Consider the following 16382-nt stretch of genomic DNA (forward strand, 5'->3'; position numbering starts at 1 on the left):
TTTTTTTTGTTGTTTTATGTATATGATGCAGTGGCGTAGCCAGAAATTATTTCTAGGAACATTAGGGGTCTCGAGAAGAAAATTTTGCATACACAAAAAAAACAGTAGACGTTGGAAAGTCTAAAACTGCTAAATTATTCATACTGTAGGGTCGATGTACCAATAGCCGCATAGCTAAGAACAAAAATTCGTATAAAATCGAAAAATAATGCTAGCGTCATTATTTTTACATCATCTGATAGCTTTTTATCTTGGTTTTGTGGGAAAAATATAAAACCTACGAAAACTCAAATGTTTGTATTTATTATCGCGTGTGCCACTATAGGAATACATGTGCCTATAGTAGCACTATTTCTAATTTCTGTTCCTATAGTAGCACTAGTATCACGGCGTCGGCAAAATACTTATCAAAACCGTATTTTTACAAAACTTTCATATTTTTCCTACAAAGTGTGGATCTTAAGCTTTCGTTTGATGTAAAAAAAGTTATTAATTCATCAATTATTTCGTATAATAAAAAATAGTTTCTCTCAGTAGTGCTACTATAGGAACAATAGGTTTACTATAGGCGCAAGGGAGCTCAAATTTTAAGCAAAAATATTTTTTTCGGTCATTTTTTGAGCAAAATCAAGATGTAAATCAATGGTACTTAGATAAATAGGTCCTAACCTTCATGTCAAAAAATGTTTTGAAAAGATTTATAGCAAAACGGTCGTGAAAAGTCACTAGTGCGACTATAGGGGTCTGTCCACTAAGGGAACACCGACCCTATATTGCAATACTAAATTATCTCATACGTATGCATAAAAACTGAAAAACAAGAATATCAAAAAACATATTTCGCATAATTGAGTCTTTTTTAGTCGTCTAAAATTAACTATTCTTGCATTGAGGGAAACTTCTTTGACCTGGTATTATGTTTTAAAACCTGGAAATATCAAGGAATTTCATTTCGGTAAATGAGTAGACATCCTGCTTTAATTCTTCTTCTTGACATTACGTCGTTACATGCAATGAGCACTTCCACAGTTATTAACTGAGAGGTTTCTTTGCCTAAGTTGCCATTTTCGCATTCGTTTATCGTGTGGCAGGTACGATGATACTCTATGTCCAGGGAAGTCAAGGGTTTCCATTACGACAATATCTTGGACCGACTGTGAATCGAACCCAGACACCTTCATTATGGCTTTGCTTTGTAACCACGGACTCTAAACACTCCGCTAAGGAAGGAATCTTTAGTATCCTTTTTAAATATCTCATGGTATTCTTATTCGATATGAATTTGGATATAATGCATTTATCTTCTTTTTTCGAACAATATCCTCATAAAATATCAATACTAACATTTCCTAGTACATGCATATGAAGCATATCAGATCTGTTCAAAATTTCTCAAAATCTCCAATGAGAACTTAATATGAGTTTGAAATGATATCGCAAAAGGTGGACCATAATTGACGTTCTATTTCATAGCAGCATAGCATAGCATAGACTGACTGTACAGGTCAGTGGTTGCCACTCCGTGATTGGTCGGAACTGTTAAGAATTGCACTTGAATCCAAATGAATAAGGGATGGAACTTCCGCTTACTCTCGAAGTGCACATTCTAGCAGCTCTCATATTATTGATCAACCAAGGGCGCCAGCCAAGTCCTTACAGTCAGTTGGGATGAGAAAGGAATGTAATTATTGTTGCTTCTAGAGACCAAGAATATTTCTACATCTCCACAATCACCACTAGAAGGGTAATTATTAGTGAGGGAAGAAAAAGATCTAAGAGTCTGCTTTGGTGGGTGATGCGATTCATGAATAAGGAGGTAAATTAAGACTCTTACTTAAAACTAGTTTTGCATTTTTGCCTCGCTGTAAAAATATATTGGTAGTAATTGGTAGAAGATTAAAAAAGAACGTCGACATTTATAATGTCGAACTATTCAATACAGTCGACTCTCCATAACTCGATATTCAAGGGACCATCGACTTATAGAATTATCGAGTTATAGAATATACCGACGCAAAAAATCGAAACAACAAATTTTTGTATTTCCAATACATATATGATCATTTCTCTAAGAAAGCAATATTATTTTGTTGATAGTTTCTTATTAACTATTATTTAGTACCTTTTTTCGAAATGCTCGAAAAATCACGGTATTTTTACTGACATTATTTTTATTATTTTAAGGTGATTATAGAACGAAGCCACACCTCAAATTTTCAAGAGCACAAGACTTGAGAACCAAATAGCGCTCCGCGTAGAAAATCTATCCCATTGGTCACTACCAGCAAGCAAGCAATTTGATTGGTTTTCAAGGCGAACTGATGTCAGATACTCTCGTCTTGTGCACTTGAAAATTCAAAGTTTGGCTTCGTTTTATAATCACCTTAATGTTTTCAACTTTTATTACAACTTGCAAGTATCTATTCACATTCAAACAAAAAGTGATCTTATGTTCCCCGAATAAGAAGGATTTAAAAATTGATATCAGTTATGGAGGGAAAATAACCTCTCACGTGTCATCGACTAGTAAAGATATCGAGTTATAGAAATATCGACTTATGGAGAGCACGATGTATGGAAATTTGAAGGGACCGAAAAATCCATCGAGTTATAGAGTATATCGAGTTATAGAATATCGAGTTGTAGAGAGTCGACTGTAGTTAGTTTTAGTAATGACGAAAAAAGAAAGGTATGAGTATATTAAAATTGACTTCAGTTCCGTAATGACTATTACAAAACTGCATAATTCTGTGCAGCAATATAGACCGTTTCATGAGAGATTGGCGCGATGACAAACTTAATTTCACGATAAGAAATTAAAAAAAAAAAATTGGCGCCACTTTCTACGACAAGCCCTGTTATCGATCACTTTCAAAGGATACCTACTTTTCAGAAACTTGATGAACGTATCGACGCCGTGAAAGAAGTAACTTTTCTGTAGATCCGTGCATAACCCATAATCCTTCAGACATTCTAGCGCTGGTTTGCTCACGTTTTCCATCATCGATGTCAGTGTAAAAATTATCGAACATCCTTCCGGAATAGAAATCGCTATCAGAAACATGTCCTGAAATAAAACCATTTATCAGTTTAGAAACCCTTTTGAACCCAATTCATACCCAACCTCTCCCAAGTTCTTCACTTCCACGGCCCTGGTCTCATTATGTCGGTAAGCGCCGACGGAAACCTCGGTAACTTTCTCGTCTATACCGTCGGTGATCAACGTCTGCATAAGCTTCTGCCGTTTCTGCTTCGGGTTGTATCGCCCAGAGTCCAAACCCGGTGCCGGGTACATTCCGTGGTACACCAGCAGCCCCTTGATACCATCCGCTTCGAACATCCGCTCCATCTTCTGCACCGATTCATCCTTATCCGCCGCGCAGTCAATCAGCACTTCCGGTTCCAAATTCAGTATGTGGGCCGCTCCTTCCAAAATGAACCGATGCTTCGGACCAATGACGTTCAATCGACCAGCCCGAGCATCCCTGGCTTTGTCTAGGTGTTGCTGGAGTTCTTGTTCCTTGGTGATCTTGGGGGGACTCCCGCGACGGCGCTTTACCAGATTAGCAACATTGCCAACCACCGACGTTATGGCCACCGTTTTGTAGAGGGCATTCAGATGCCGGTCCGTATCGGGTTCGGCCATGTTCTTTCAAAGATGGCGGACTCGTTGGACTTTCGGTTAAAATTGATTCAGAAATCGATTTGTCAACTTTATGAAGAGTAGCAATGACTACTGTGATCGACGGGGTTCCAATAGAACATTGTGGTCAACATGGACACGTGACTTCGAAAGGTTATCGCAGTTCATCTTCCGACAACTGTAGCAGATGAAACTATAGCGTTCTAACGATAAATTATCAAGAATCTTCGCGAATATTAGGTCCCACATTCCTAATGCATCATTGGTTAACGTTCAAGAATCCGTAATATCGTAAATATATCCAACATATTTACATCACAAATTGCGTCAGATTTTCTTCTGTTTTTTTCTGGCAATTCTGCATCTAATCCGCGGTATCTTGCCTCCGAATCTGCAGAAGAAAATTTGTTCAAAAACCCCAGAAACACTTTTGCTTTTCAAATTTGCATGACAGTTTCTTTTACACTGTGGAGGAACATTAAGAAAAATAACTGGGAAGGAGAAGAAATTTATGAAAATACTAGTGGGCCCCTGGGAGGGAGAAACCAATACAAAATTTCTGTACGTCATAGTGAGCCGGGATTCCGCTGTCACGAACTGTCACTGTGAGCCCAGATCTCAAACATTGGACTAACATGGAAAAAGCGCGTAACTGATCAAAACACATTTTCGCATTTCATCAAAAGTGACAAAAATTGAATGAAAATCAATTCATGCACATAATGCAAGTAATGTCACGTGAGCACCTTTCAACTGATTGAATATAAAGCATTGAAAAACGCATCGTTTTACTTTTTCCAATGAAAATTAGTATTTGGTGCATAGAAAACTGTGGCCCTTTTTCCATGTTTGTCAGGAAAGATCGAAAGTACACAACAAAAGAAAACTAGCGGTTTTCCTCAAGCCTGCCTTGATAGTTGTTGGCAAGCTGGAATTATCTTGCAGTTCAAACAAACGTTGTTCTATATTTCGTGTGTAGTATCGGTGCCTCCCTCCCAGGTGGGCCCGGCAAACTTCGTCTTGCCATCAAGTAGGCTGTTGAAAAACGCTATGGATCGTCCCATACAAAATGACAGCTCCGTTCACGCTCGTTTTTTCGACTTTCCCGGTGAATATCCTGGGATTTTTATACACACAAACACGTCGGAACACTTGACGAAATAAACGGAAAAATAATCATTCAAATCGTTTGACCCGTTCTCAAGCCATTTCGTGACATACAAACACCATTCCATTTTTATTTATATAGAAGAAGATAGATATATAAGGGAATTTAGAAGGAAATAGTTTTATTGATTATTGGCAGAATCCATATACTGGGATTCAATTCTTGTGCAATTCCATGGCACAATCCCTTGAGGCAGAGTTCTGGGCAATCCAGAAGTCAAGGAATGAAATTAGAGTGTCCATCCCGGGACATCCCGGGACAAAAAATCCCGGGATTTGACAAATTTCGGGATTTCCCGTTTTCCGGGATTTTATTTCTGACATCCCGGGAATCCCGAGATTCCCGGGATTCCCGAAACTTACGTAGAATTTGATGATAATCACTAAATTTCAATGAAACACAATGACATTTTTCCTCATTATCAACCTTATTTGATAAAGTAGAAGAGCATAATGAAAAGGAGAATAATCGTGTAATTATTTTCATGAAAAGATCAATTTACCAAGTAAGAAACGCATATTTATTTGTCTAGTTGCAAAATTTTAATGCTTTTTTTTCAACATTAGCCGATTTTATAATCATATGCAGAGATAACAAATTTGAAAGTAAACTGCCGCAAATCGCAAGTCAGTACCATCTAAAAAAAGTAGGTATTGAAAAAAATGACTGAGAAGTTCTCAATCTTGTTTTCCATACACATATTCAAAAATTCCAGGAGATTGGAACATGTTTCGGTCTTAATGAAACTTTAATAATTTGCTTTTCACTTCGTTGCCTTTCCAACAAAATATTAAGATGACCAAATAACGATTAATTTATATGTTACACGATGCAAAAATCTGCAGTGGAACTGAAATGCGTTTACTTTTCATTATAGGACAATTCATCTTGGTGTTTTTTTTTTCTCATTTAGCTGAACAAAAATGATTTTTGGTTAGTGCAGCTGAAAGATCATTAGAAGACATAATGAAAACTGATATCAACTCAATTTCACGGCAATAAACTTCAGTCAATAATTTTCAGAAATTAACTTTTAACATTGTCTACAATTTTTTCATTGATCTTTAATCGTTTCTTTTGTTCTAAAGTTTTTATGACTTTTCAAAATCAAACAAATTGACTTAAGTTTTTACCATACTTCTATTCATAAGTGTTATAGAGAATTTGAAAAAAATCATAGCAAACCCGTAATAAATCAAGCTAAGTTTTGATTTTTGTTAGGTTACTTTATCAGAATAAGAAAGTCTTATGTGAAATGTGATTTGCTTTATTTGACATATTATTTTGAAAAGTTTCATTATCTGTTAATTTCATTGAAAAGAAATGTATTGTTAAATTTGTACTTCCATTTCAACCGAAATGCTAGTTTTATTGAAAATTTTATAAATCCCGGGATCCCGGGACAAGCATAGGTTTTTGTCTCGAATCCCGGGACGAGCGAAATGGCCGGGAAATGGACACTCTAAATGAAATTAAGATTCTTAAGGAACTTCTGGATTTGTTTTTCAGTGAAGGTTTTAATTATCCTACAATCATTCACATTTAGAGAAAAGATTATAAATAATCACTTATGTCACATTATTTCCACACTTTATTGAGAAACTTTATACAAAAATCAAGGTTGTGCTAGAATAAGGGCGTAAGTAACATGATCGATTTCTCTTCATCGTTCCTCTCTTTAGCTAAGTATGCTGTTCCGCTCAAGAAAAGTAAAGATATTCCTTGACTGAATGGGTCAAGAAATTTCCTACAGAGAGGCCCCTTTGAAATGACATTTCTTCTCAACTGCGTACTGCGATCAGAAAAATGATAGTTTCTGGATCATTTCTGGGACGAAATTTTCCACGCATCGAGATAGGCGATTCCTTTTCTTGTCAGTAGCAAACCAGCCTTTTAGTGAAAAAGGGTGACAAGGTTTGTTGGAACTTTTTTTACTTCAGGAAGCAATATTGCATCGCTACCAAGCGATTTGCAACTTGTCACATTTATTGACAATTCGAGTGACAATTAGAAGTTCGGCAGTCAAAACTTCGGCGAAGTTCGGCGTCGGCATTCTAATTTAGTGCTTCGCCGACGCATAAGGATTGCCTTTGTCGGCGTAGCACTTCGGTAGAATGCCGACGCCGAACTTCGGCGAACTTTCGGTGATATTTCATTTCTCTTATGAACTTCGGTCTAAAGTTAATCTGAATGCACAATATTCAGTGAAGAGAGAATCGATTAAGAGTATTGTATCATGTTACCTACGCCCGTATTCTAGCACACGCTTGAAAGCTTTTCATGCTCCAAACACCTTAAAGAATCTAAAAAAAAGTAAATTCTAGGAGTTTTGAAAAATTACAGGATTCTTATACGTATCGCTCCTGATTTCTGAAATTCCATCAAGAATTCCTCAACTAATTTTCAAAATGATGCAAAAATGTCTTCCAAGTTTTAAATAAAGTAAGACTTTAACATTACTAATTTTGGCAATGTATTATACCTATATTTCCCCGTTAATCTACAGTTCCTGAACAAGCTCGCGAATAAATGGTCTGTAGAACGTGAAAATTTTCGTTAAAACGACCGTGAAGAAAACAAACGGTGGACGATACAAACATTCTGGCTTTATTTTCTATTGTACTACAAAGGATGTGTTAGATTTTCTCCACGGTTGTCAGCAAAGTTCCTTTTTTGATTGCAAGCAAGGAAAAGTATGTCGCTAAAAAAACAATGAATTTCAAAATCTTCTCAGTAAATCTGTTGAAAAATTTATTTAAAAAATCCTCAAAAAAATCGCTTGTGTTTGCTTTAAAGTAAAAAATCTCTGGAAAATACTCGAATAATTCTCTTCTGAATTTTTCGGAAGAACCATAGGACGACATCCCAGAAATCCCTAAACACATTGCTTGTGAAAATTTTCAGAATTTTTGCGGAAGAGTTTGTCACACGGGGATTGCATCCTACTGGCATGAGACAAAAAATTGAAGACAGCTTGAACAGGTTCGGGGCTCAGCATAAAAATCACTTTGCGATACAAGTCCACGGATTCACCAGATATAAAAAAGAATGTTGAAAATGTTCATGCAAAAACCCATCTATTTCCCCAACCCCAAATCAACTTAACCCGTACGCTACGGGGCTGACATACAAAATTCAAATTGCTCGTATTTGAGCATAACTTAATATTTTTTAATGAAATTTTGAGGATTGCTGCATTATTAGTTGTAGTTTCATGAGTAATGAGAAAGTGTACATTCGGAGTATTGTTGACAAAGTTATTCCAGAACATCTCTGGGTCAAGTAGGGGTAAAAATCACATAAACTTCTTTTTAGAACTCATCCATAATTTGGAAACGAAATGTTTTCAAACAAAAAGTGTACAGACCAGTTATTTGTAATAAGTTACGATGCGCCAAGGCCTCCAGAACATTCTGAATGTTTGACCATAATCTACATAGGTTTATAAACTATTTATGCAAGTGATGTTTACGTTTAGTGGTTTACAGAACTCATTAAGCCTTAACAGACGTGTTGACAAATTTTGACAAGATATTGGATATTGGAAGTCATCCAAATCGTCCTTTTGATCTACCAAATCTATACAGTATATAATCGCCCAATTCTCGTGAAACATTCTTATTCCTATCCATAAAGCTTGACATGACTCGGAAAGTGTACCGACGTTAAACGCATAATTGTCCCATGTTTCAAAATATGCAATCAAGAAAAATGCGTCATGGCACTGTTGTGCCAAGAAATACGGGGTTTTGGATGAATTTCTACGCATAACTTTCCCACTGATAGTAGTGATCTATTATGTGCTAAGCATCAGACCGTTATTACGTATGTATAGTAACCAATATAGAGGATGAATATCCTCAAGACTATGTTGAGGCACTTAATGAAGGCTCAAGCGACATAAATCAGATGGAGCGACATGTGGAGAAGTAAGAAAATATAATTTTATACTTTGGGAAGGAAAGCTAAATTTTCTGTATGTGAGATAATGAGAACATGAATGGTTTAGTGAAAGAAAGAGTAGATTAGTAAGTTAGAGAGTCAATAAGATTTAGTAAACGTGATTAATTGGTATATCGACATCTCCAGCTGCAGGCTCATCTGCTATTTCAAGGTTGTTCCGCGGAGTAAATATGTAACGCCAAATTTTCGACACATGTCTTCGCATGATCTGACCTTTCCTTGGATTTGATCGCAAACCAGTTATCCGGATTAATCCAGAATGTGGCCAGGTCATCCTAAATCTTTTGAATTATTTTTCTTTATACTTGATTTGAAAATTCATAGGCAGTGCGTCGAGAAATCCCGTGCAATCGTCAGTTTGTTTTTTCCCTCTCGGGTTGCGCGTTCTTTTCCACCGGGCAGTGCGTGGAAAAAGCCCGATCAATCGTCACTTTTTTCCTTCTCAGGTTGCGCGTTCTTTTCTGCTGAGCAGCGCGTGGAGAAATTCCGAGCAATGTCAGGTTGTGTTTCCTCGGGTCGCGTGCGCTTATTTATTTTGAATGCTTTTCATGCTTTTATTTTTAATATTTAAACTATGTAGGACTGCATGGTTCGCCACTGTGAGTGTCGGCATAAACTCTGATTCTGATAATTATTTATTTCTTACATTTTTTTCAAAACACCCCTTTCTTTTTACCTTTTTTTGTAATTAAAAAAAAATTGAATGGTTCGACACCACAAATGTAGACTTGCGGAAGGTTCACTTCATTCAACAAACTTTGAATGGTTCGCCACTGTAAGTGTCGGCATAAGAGTGTTCTATGATGTTCCAGCCAATCGAGTTTTTTTTTCTTTTCACATAAGTAAAACATAATAATACATGCTTTCGTCCTGACAGCTGTAGGAATGTTACATTTAGGTATTTGTTCAACAAACTTTGAAAGGTTCGTCACTTCAAGTGTCGACATTATTTTCCTCTACATATAAATTGTTCATATCAAATCAAAATATTATATTCACATATGAGCATGTTTATATCTCACAAATAATTGCTTATCATGGTCTAATTGCTTATCAAAGTGAATCCTGTGATCCAACGATCCTCCCCTTCAACAAAAATCCTTCCCAGTAACCTTTGTAGAGATGCAGAGGCAAACATGGTCTGCTTCAATCCCACCTGACTGCAAGGAAGTGGCCGGCGCCGTTATTGACCCTGTATAAATAGAGGCACTGAATGATGCACTCTGAAAAAGATTATGGCCAATCCCAGCCGAACTTCTAGTTGATTCTTTGTGCATTTTCACTGACATCGGTCAATCACGGAATAGCAACTATTGATATGCGTAGACAGTCTAAGCTAAGCTTGATCCTTGATTTGAAAATTCATGTAGTTGGATTTGTCACAAGATAAGCCTCAAAACCACCAATATAATGGCCATTTCCCCCCGGGGAACAGGATATCAAAAAAAAAAAACATGGCATGTGATCAAGTCATCCAAAAACATATCATTCTTCTTTAGCCTTGATTTGGAAATTCATGAGGTTTGATAATTCGCCAGCTTGGTTCTTGGTTTCAGAACCGCCAATTTAGTGGCCATTTCCCTCAGGAAACCGGCTATCCGGAACAACCCTACATGCGGTCAAGTCATCCATGAACCATCTTTAGACTTGATTTGCAAATTTATGAAGATTGATATGTCGCAAGCTAGGTTTCAGAATCGCCTATATAATGGTCATTTCCACCAAGGAACCGGGTATTCGGAACAACCCAGTATGTGGCCAAGTCATCCAAAAACGCTTGAACTATTATTCTTTAGACTGAGTTTGCTAAATAATTATAAATAAATGATGGATGAGTTCTAAAAGGAAGTTTATGTGATTTTTACCCAACCTGACCCAGAGATGTTCTGGAATAACTTTGTCAACAATACTCCCAATGTATACTTTCTCATTACTCATGAAACTACAACTAATAGTGCAGCAATCCTCAAAATTTAATTTAAAAAATATTGAGCTATGCTCAAATACGAGTAATTTGAATTTTGTATGTCAGTCCCGTAGCCTACGGGTTAAATCTAAATTTTGTACTTAGCTGCTACTGTTGTAAATGTGTGTATGTGTTTGTTTTTTTTTTTGGCGTTACGTCCCCACTGGGATAGAGCCTGCTTCTCAGCAGTGTGCTTATGAGCACTTTCACAGTTATTAACTGAGAGCTAACTATGCCAATGACCATTTTTGCATGTGTATATATCGCGTGGCAGGTACGAAGATACTCTATGCCCTGGGAAGTCGAGAAAATTTCCAACCGAAAAGATCTCGACCGGTGGAATTTGAACCCACGACCCTCAGCTTGGTCTTGCTGAATAGCTGCGCGTTTACCGCTACGCACACTGGGGCAGAATCGAAAAAACGCGGAAACAACCTGTAGTTCTTGGGAATGAAGAAATAGACGTTTGATGTCTTCTGCGAAAATGATCCTTCCAATAAGGCCGATGTTTTGACATGGAGTCATATTTTATAGTGTTATTCGCATAAATCACTCAAACGCCATTTCGGTCAAATGGCAGTTTAGGTGTATGGTTTCTTTGGCAAAATTTAATCATTATTTTATGCTGAAAATAATTGCTGAAGACGTCAAATTTGCAACGCCTACTATTTTTAAAATAATGACATTTTTTTTAAATGTATCTAAAACCGAAATATTTTTTTTGTTTGTATTTTTGTAATTAAAATACCATATATCGCCATGACTATGTGATTAATAACCATAGAGCAGGTCTGGTAAAAATTTGATGGTAAAAATAAAATTTTGTTTGATTTTTTTAGTAAAATTTCCAAAAAACGGGGATATTGCGTATAGGCCATTATTGCGATCGGGCAAGTTCGGGCAGGTGTTTTCATTGCTATCCGCTTACGAAAGGTCAAAACATTCATGTGTAATTTTTTCAATGATATGATATTTAATATATTTTTTCTATGCGATCTGAAAGTATGCTAAGCTTATAAAAAATCAAAATTATTTTACATGGCAATGTTACAGTTTTACAGTAAAAACAAAAGTTGAACATAATCATGAACATTCTTGCGGTTTACTAAAAGCTAGATGTATTTAACCATTTGATTTTTACATTGCTTGTATGTTTGATATTCGCAAAAACGCCCTATGCGCAAGACTCATTATATCAAACCATTTTGGTCAAGTGGAAACTTAGGTATATAGTTTCTTCGACAAAGTCGATCGTTATTTTAAGCTGAAAAAATTGCTGAAGATGTCAAATTATCAAAGCCTACTTTTTTTGAAGAACAAACAAAGTTTTGATAAGTTGTGCTAAAACCGTAATATACATACATATTGTGTTTTTTCATGTTAAGTACCATTTACCGCCTATGATGATGTCATTTATTGGCTATGTTGGTGAGAATTTGATGGTAAAAATAAAAAAAAATGTTTGGTTGCTGCAAAAATAGCCCATGGGCAATATCATTGTTATTTTTAATAAGTTTTTTTTTCTGTTTTTTACCATCAAATTCTTACCAGCTCTGCCTTATGCCAATGAATGACATGACCATAGGCGATAAATGGTATTTAAACTGGTCTTATGTATGTTACGGTTATTAGGGCAAACGGTCCCTTAGTGGAGGTTTGCTAATAGCAAACATACAAGCAATTCAAAAATCAAATGGTTAAGTACATTTAGCTATTAGTAAACCGCAAGAATGTTCATGATTATGTTCAACTTTTGATTTTACTGTAAAACTGTAACATTGTCATGTAAAATAATTTTGAACCTTTTTATAAGCTTAGCATACTTTCAGATCGCATAGGACAAATATATCAAATATCATATCATTGAAAAAATTAGACATGAATGTTCTGACCTTTCGTAAGTGGATGCCAATGAAAACACCTGCCCGAACTTGCCCGATCGCAATAATGGCCTATACGCAATATCCCCGTTTTTTGGAAATTTTACTAAAAAAATCAAACAAAATTTTATTTTTACCATCAAATTTTTACCAGACCTGCTTTATGTTAATTAATCACATAGTCATAGGCGATATATGGTATTTTAATTACAAAAATACAAACAAAAAACAAATATTTCGGTTTAAGGTACATTTTTTTTGAAATGTCATTATTTCAAAAATAGTAGGCGTTGCAAATTTGACGTCTTCAGCAATTTTATTCAACATAAAATAACGATTAACTTTGCCGAAGAAACCATACACCTAAACTGCCATTTGACCGAAATGGCGTTTGAGTCATTTATGCGAATAACACTATAAAATATGACTTCATGTCAAAACATCGGCCTTATTGGTAGGATCATTTTCGCAGAAGACATCAAATGTCTATCTCTTCATTCCGAAGAACTACAGGTTGTTTCCGCGTTTTTTCGATTCTGCCCCAGTGTGCTACGGCTATCTGGGTGTATGTGTTTAGGGGTATCCAATCGGCGGCCATCCGGATGACAAGCGTTAGCCGCAGCCGGCACACATTGGTTCAGATTTTCAAATAGCTGGCAAAAACCCCATTTCCAAACTTAGTTTTTAGCTGAAAAACAAAATCAAACATTCATCTACTATTTCAGATAGTTGAGAATACGTACGAGAAGTCAAAAATAAACATGTTTATCTACATGTTCAGTCGTTAAATAGCTGCACATGTCGAAAAACTTATATTTTTGCTTGAAAACTCAAGTAATCAATTTTCACAAAAACCCGTGCAAATTTTGGTTTCAGCATACTTTTTTCTGGTCGATAACTCATTCTCATAATTCAACATCTTCGAATGCAAATTTATATTCAAGTGTCGTTAACCCTATTAAGTTAATACTTATTGTCGTAGGTACTTCAAATATTTAAAGAAGAGCTTGTTTATACCGTAAAAATCGCTCCCCGCCGCTCCCCGTGGAGATATCTTGCTCAAACGTGCGTTTAAGACTAAGGAATCGATTGAAGAAGATTCTTCTTGCCTAAACGATAGTTGTTTGAAAAAGTTGAGAGCCAAAAATCGTTTGAAAAACAGCATTTTTGTTAGAATTTTGCCCTATGACAACCAAAAAATTGTGACTATGCCCAAAATAGAGTCATCCACCCTAAATTCCAAAACACCTGTTAAGACTTAAAATTGTGAAATATTGAGAATGCGCAATTTTAGCCATGATTTTTCAAATGTGCGGCACAACCTGGCTCTACAGCGGGGCGAACATGCAGCGAATTGTCTGTTGACGACACTGCATCTCCCGCGAAGACACAATTGTTGGTGTAAACTAATAGGCCTAATTAGGGTGGGATCAAGGATGGTTTCAGGCACAAATAAAGCTCACCAGTTAACGGTCAACGCTCCGTCATCGTAATCATCGTCATCATCGAAATTTCAAAAGCAGTTTTTCTGTTCATAACTGAAAATTATTCGACGAAAAAATGTTCACTTTATTGCGATTGGAGAATAGAATACAGTGAACACATTTTCCTGTAAATTTTCTTCATTTTGATCGAAAAAAAAACTGCTTTTGAAAATTCCGAAATCATTGACGGAGCCCCCTTAATCCAGATCCTCACCGATCTCATTTCAGGCTCACTCTACTCCATGCACCACATGCTCCACATTAGACTGATGCAAATTTTGAAGTTTTTCTCCCCTATGTTTAAGCGATGTTAATTATGATGAAAATGATCCTCCCAAAATTTGAAGTGATTCGGAAGAAATTTGGTTGTGCACACGCTATTTAAAGTTTATATGGAAATTACTATGGAAAAGGCAAACCTTTTGTGTTCAGTCCTCTAACTGATCGTCATAAGAATCTATGGAAAAGTGAACACACTCATCTAATGTGAAAACTTCCCAGCTACAACTTTGCCGAAGACAAGGCCGAAGACCACATTTCGATGGGACGTAAGGATAATTTGTTATTATTGATAACAAAGTCTAAATCATGCTTAGATGATCATTCAATTCTCGCATCACCTGTGATCTCGTCTTAAAAGCCATTGGTAATCGACTGTGTAGCTTGTTGTTACCGAGCAAACGAATAGATTTACAAGGTATTCAACAATGCTACGATGAAGAGAAGATCCTCCTCTATCTCCCAGTGGTGATAGTATCCATCCTGAGCAATTCATTTGCTTAGAAACAAGGAGCTACACACTCGGTTACCAATGGCTTTTAGAGCGAGATCACAAGTTATGCGAGAATTACTTCCAGAACAACACTGCTTTTTTTGCTGTAGAACATAGTAGCCTGGATTACTTTGATCTATTCTTCCCGCCAGGAGCCCCACTGTTGCCTGCCGAACTGTTGTTGGTGAAGCATACTACATGCAAACCAACTTTATGATTATAAATAACAATAAAATTATCCTGACTCAGGATTCCTGAGGTCCAACCAAAAAGTGGCCTTCGGCAAAGTTGTAGCTAAAAGGATTTCATATAGGAAGAGTTTGTTTACTTTTCCGTAAAATATTATGATAAAGAGATAGGGTAACGGTCGTATTTTGGACCCCCTAAGGAAGTGATTTTAGTTTTTTGTTCCAATTAATTAATTGCACAGCGTAACTAAGTCAAAGAACATGCCAAAATGTAGCGAAAAACTTCCTTTACAAGATAAAAATGCCCATACAGTCATGTAGGATCCGGAAAACGTCGAAAATAGTTGAATTGTGAAGCACTGTCTGTCATTCTTTTGGACACACCAATACATTTTGGACCCTCAAAGTATATATTTTGGACCCCTGGCATTTTTTATCGTTTGGCGACAAAGTCCACGACACTGGTTGTATAATATGCTTGCCCATAGTCTAATCAATCGATTGACAATGGAATACCGAAGAAATTCTACGCTTTTAGTTCAGAAATTTGAAAAAAGTTTTTGTTTACATTTGAAAAATTTCTGACGGCTTCGATTTCTGTGTGTAACGTGTTACAACACGTTACATGGTTGCATGGTTGAACCGATTAAATTTAATTAATTTCAGATAGAATAAACACATTTGCTATGTACAAACGCTTGATGCAAGTGCGGAATAGTCCTATCTTTCCAAATGGCATGCGAATTGAGTTGGCTTTTCAATTTAAATTGGGAAATTTGCAGGAAAACGTCCCAGGGGGTCCAAAATATATGGGGGTCAAAAATATATTGGTTACCCTAGAGGGCTGAACACAAAATGTTGGCGTTTCACATACTCACAATCTCCATGTAAACTTCAAATGGCTTGTGCACAGTCAAATTGCTTCCAAATCATTTCAAACTTTGGTAGAATTCTGTTTACCATAAAAGAAATCGAAGGGGACACGGGAGACCGTGTTATTTTCCCTATCTTTCGTCTCACTCTAACAATAATCATCAAAACTTTGTGGAAGCAAATCTCGAGTTTTAGTGAACCGATGAAGCTGAAAATTTATCGGGCTGTGCACTACATATACAGAATCATAGTGATACATTTTCGCATCGATATGTGGAGTGGTTCTTGGGATTTGCTTCTTGAAATGGATAGGGTGATTATGATGACGTCCCGTGCGGCCTTAAGCATAGGGGAGCCAAAATTTCGAAATTCGCATCACTCTACTCCACATGTTCCGATGAACAATTAATCTTAATATTGGATTTCTTCTAACGTACATGCACTT

Source organism: Aedes aegypti, chromosome 2, assembly GCF_002204515.2.
Source record: "Aedes aegypti strain LVP_AGWG chromosome 2, AaegL5.0 Primary Assembly, whole genome shotgun sequence".
NCBI lineage: Eukaryota > Metazoa > Arthropoda > Insecta > Diptera > Culicidae > Aedes > Aedes aegypti.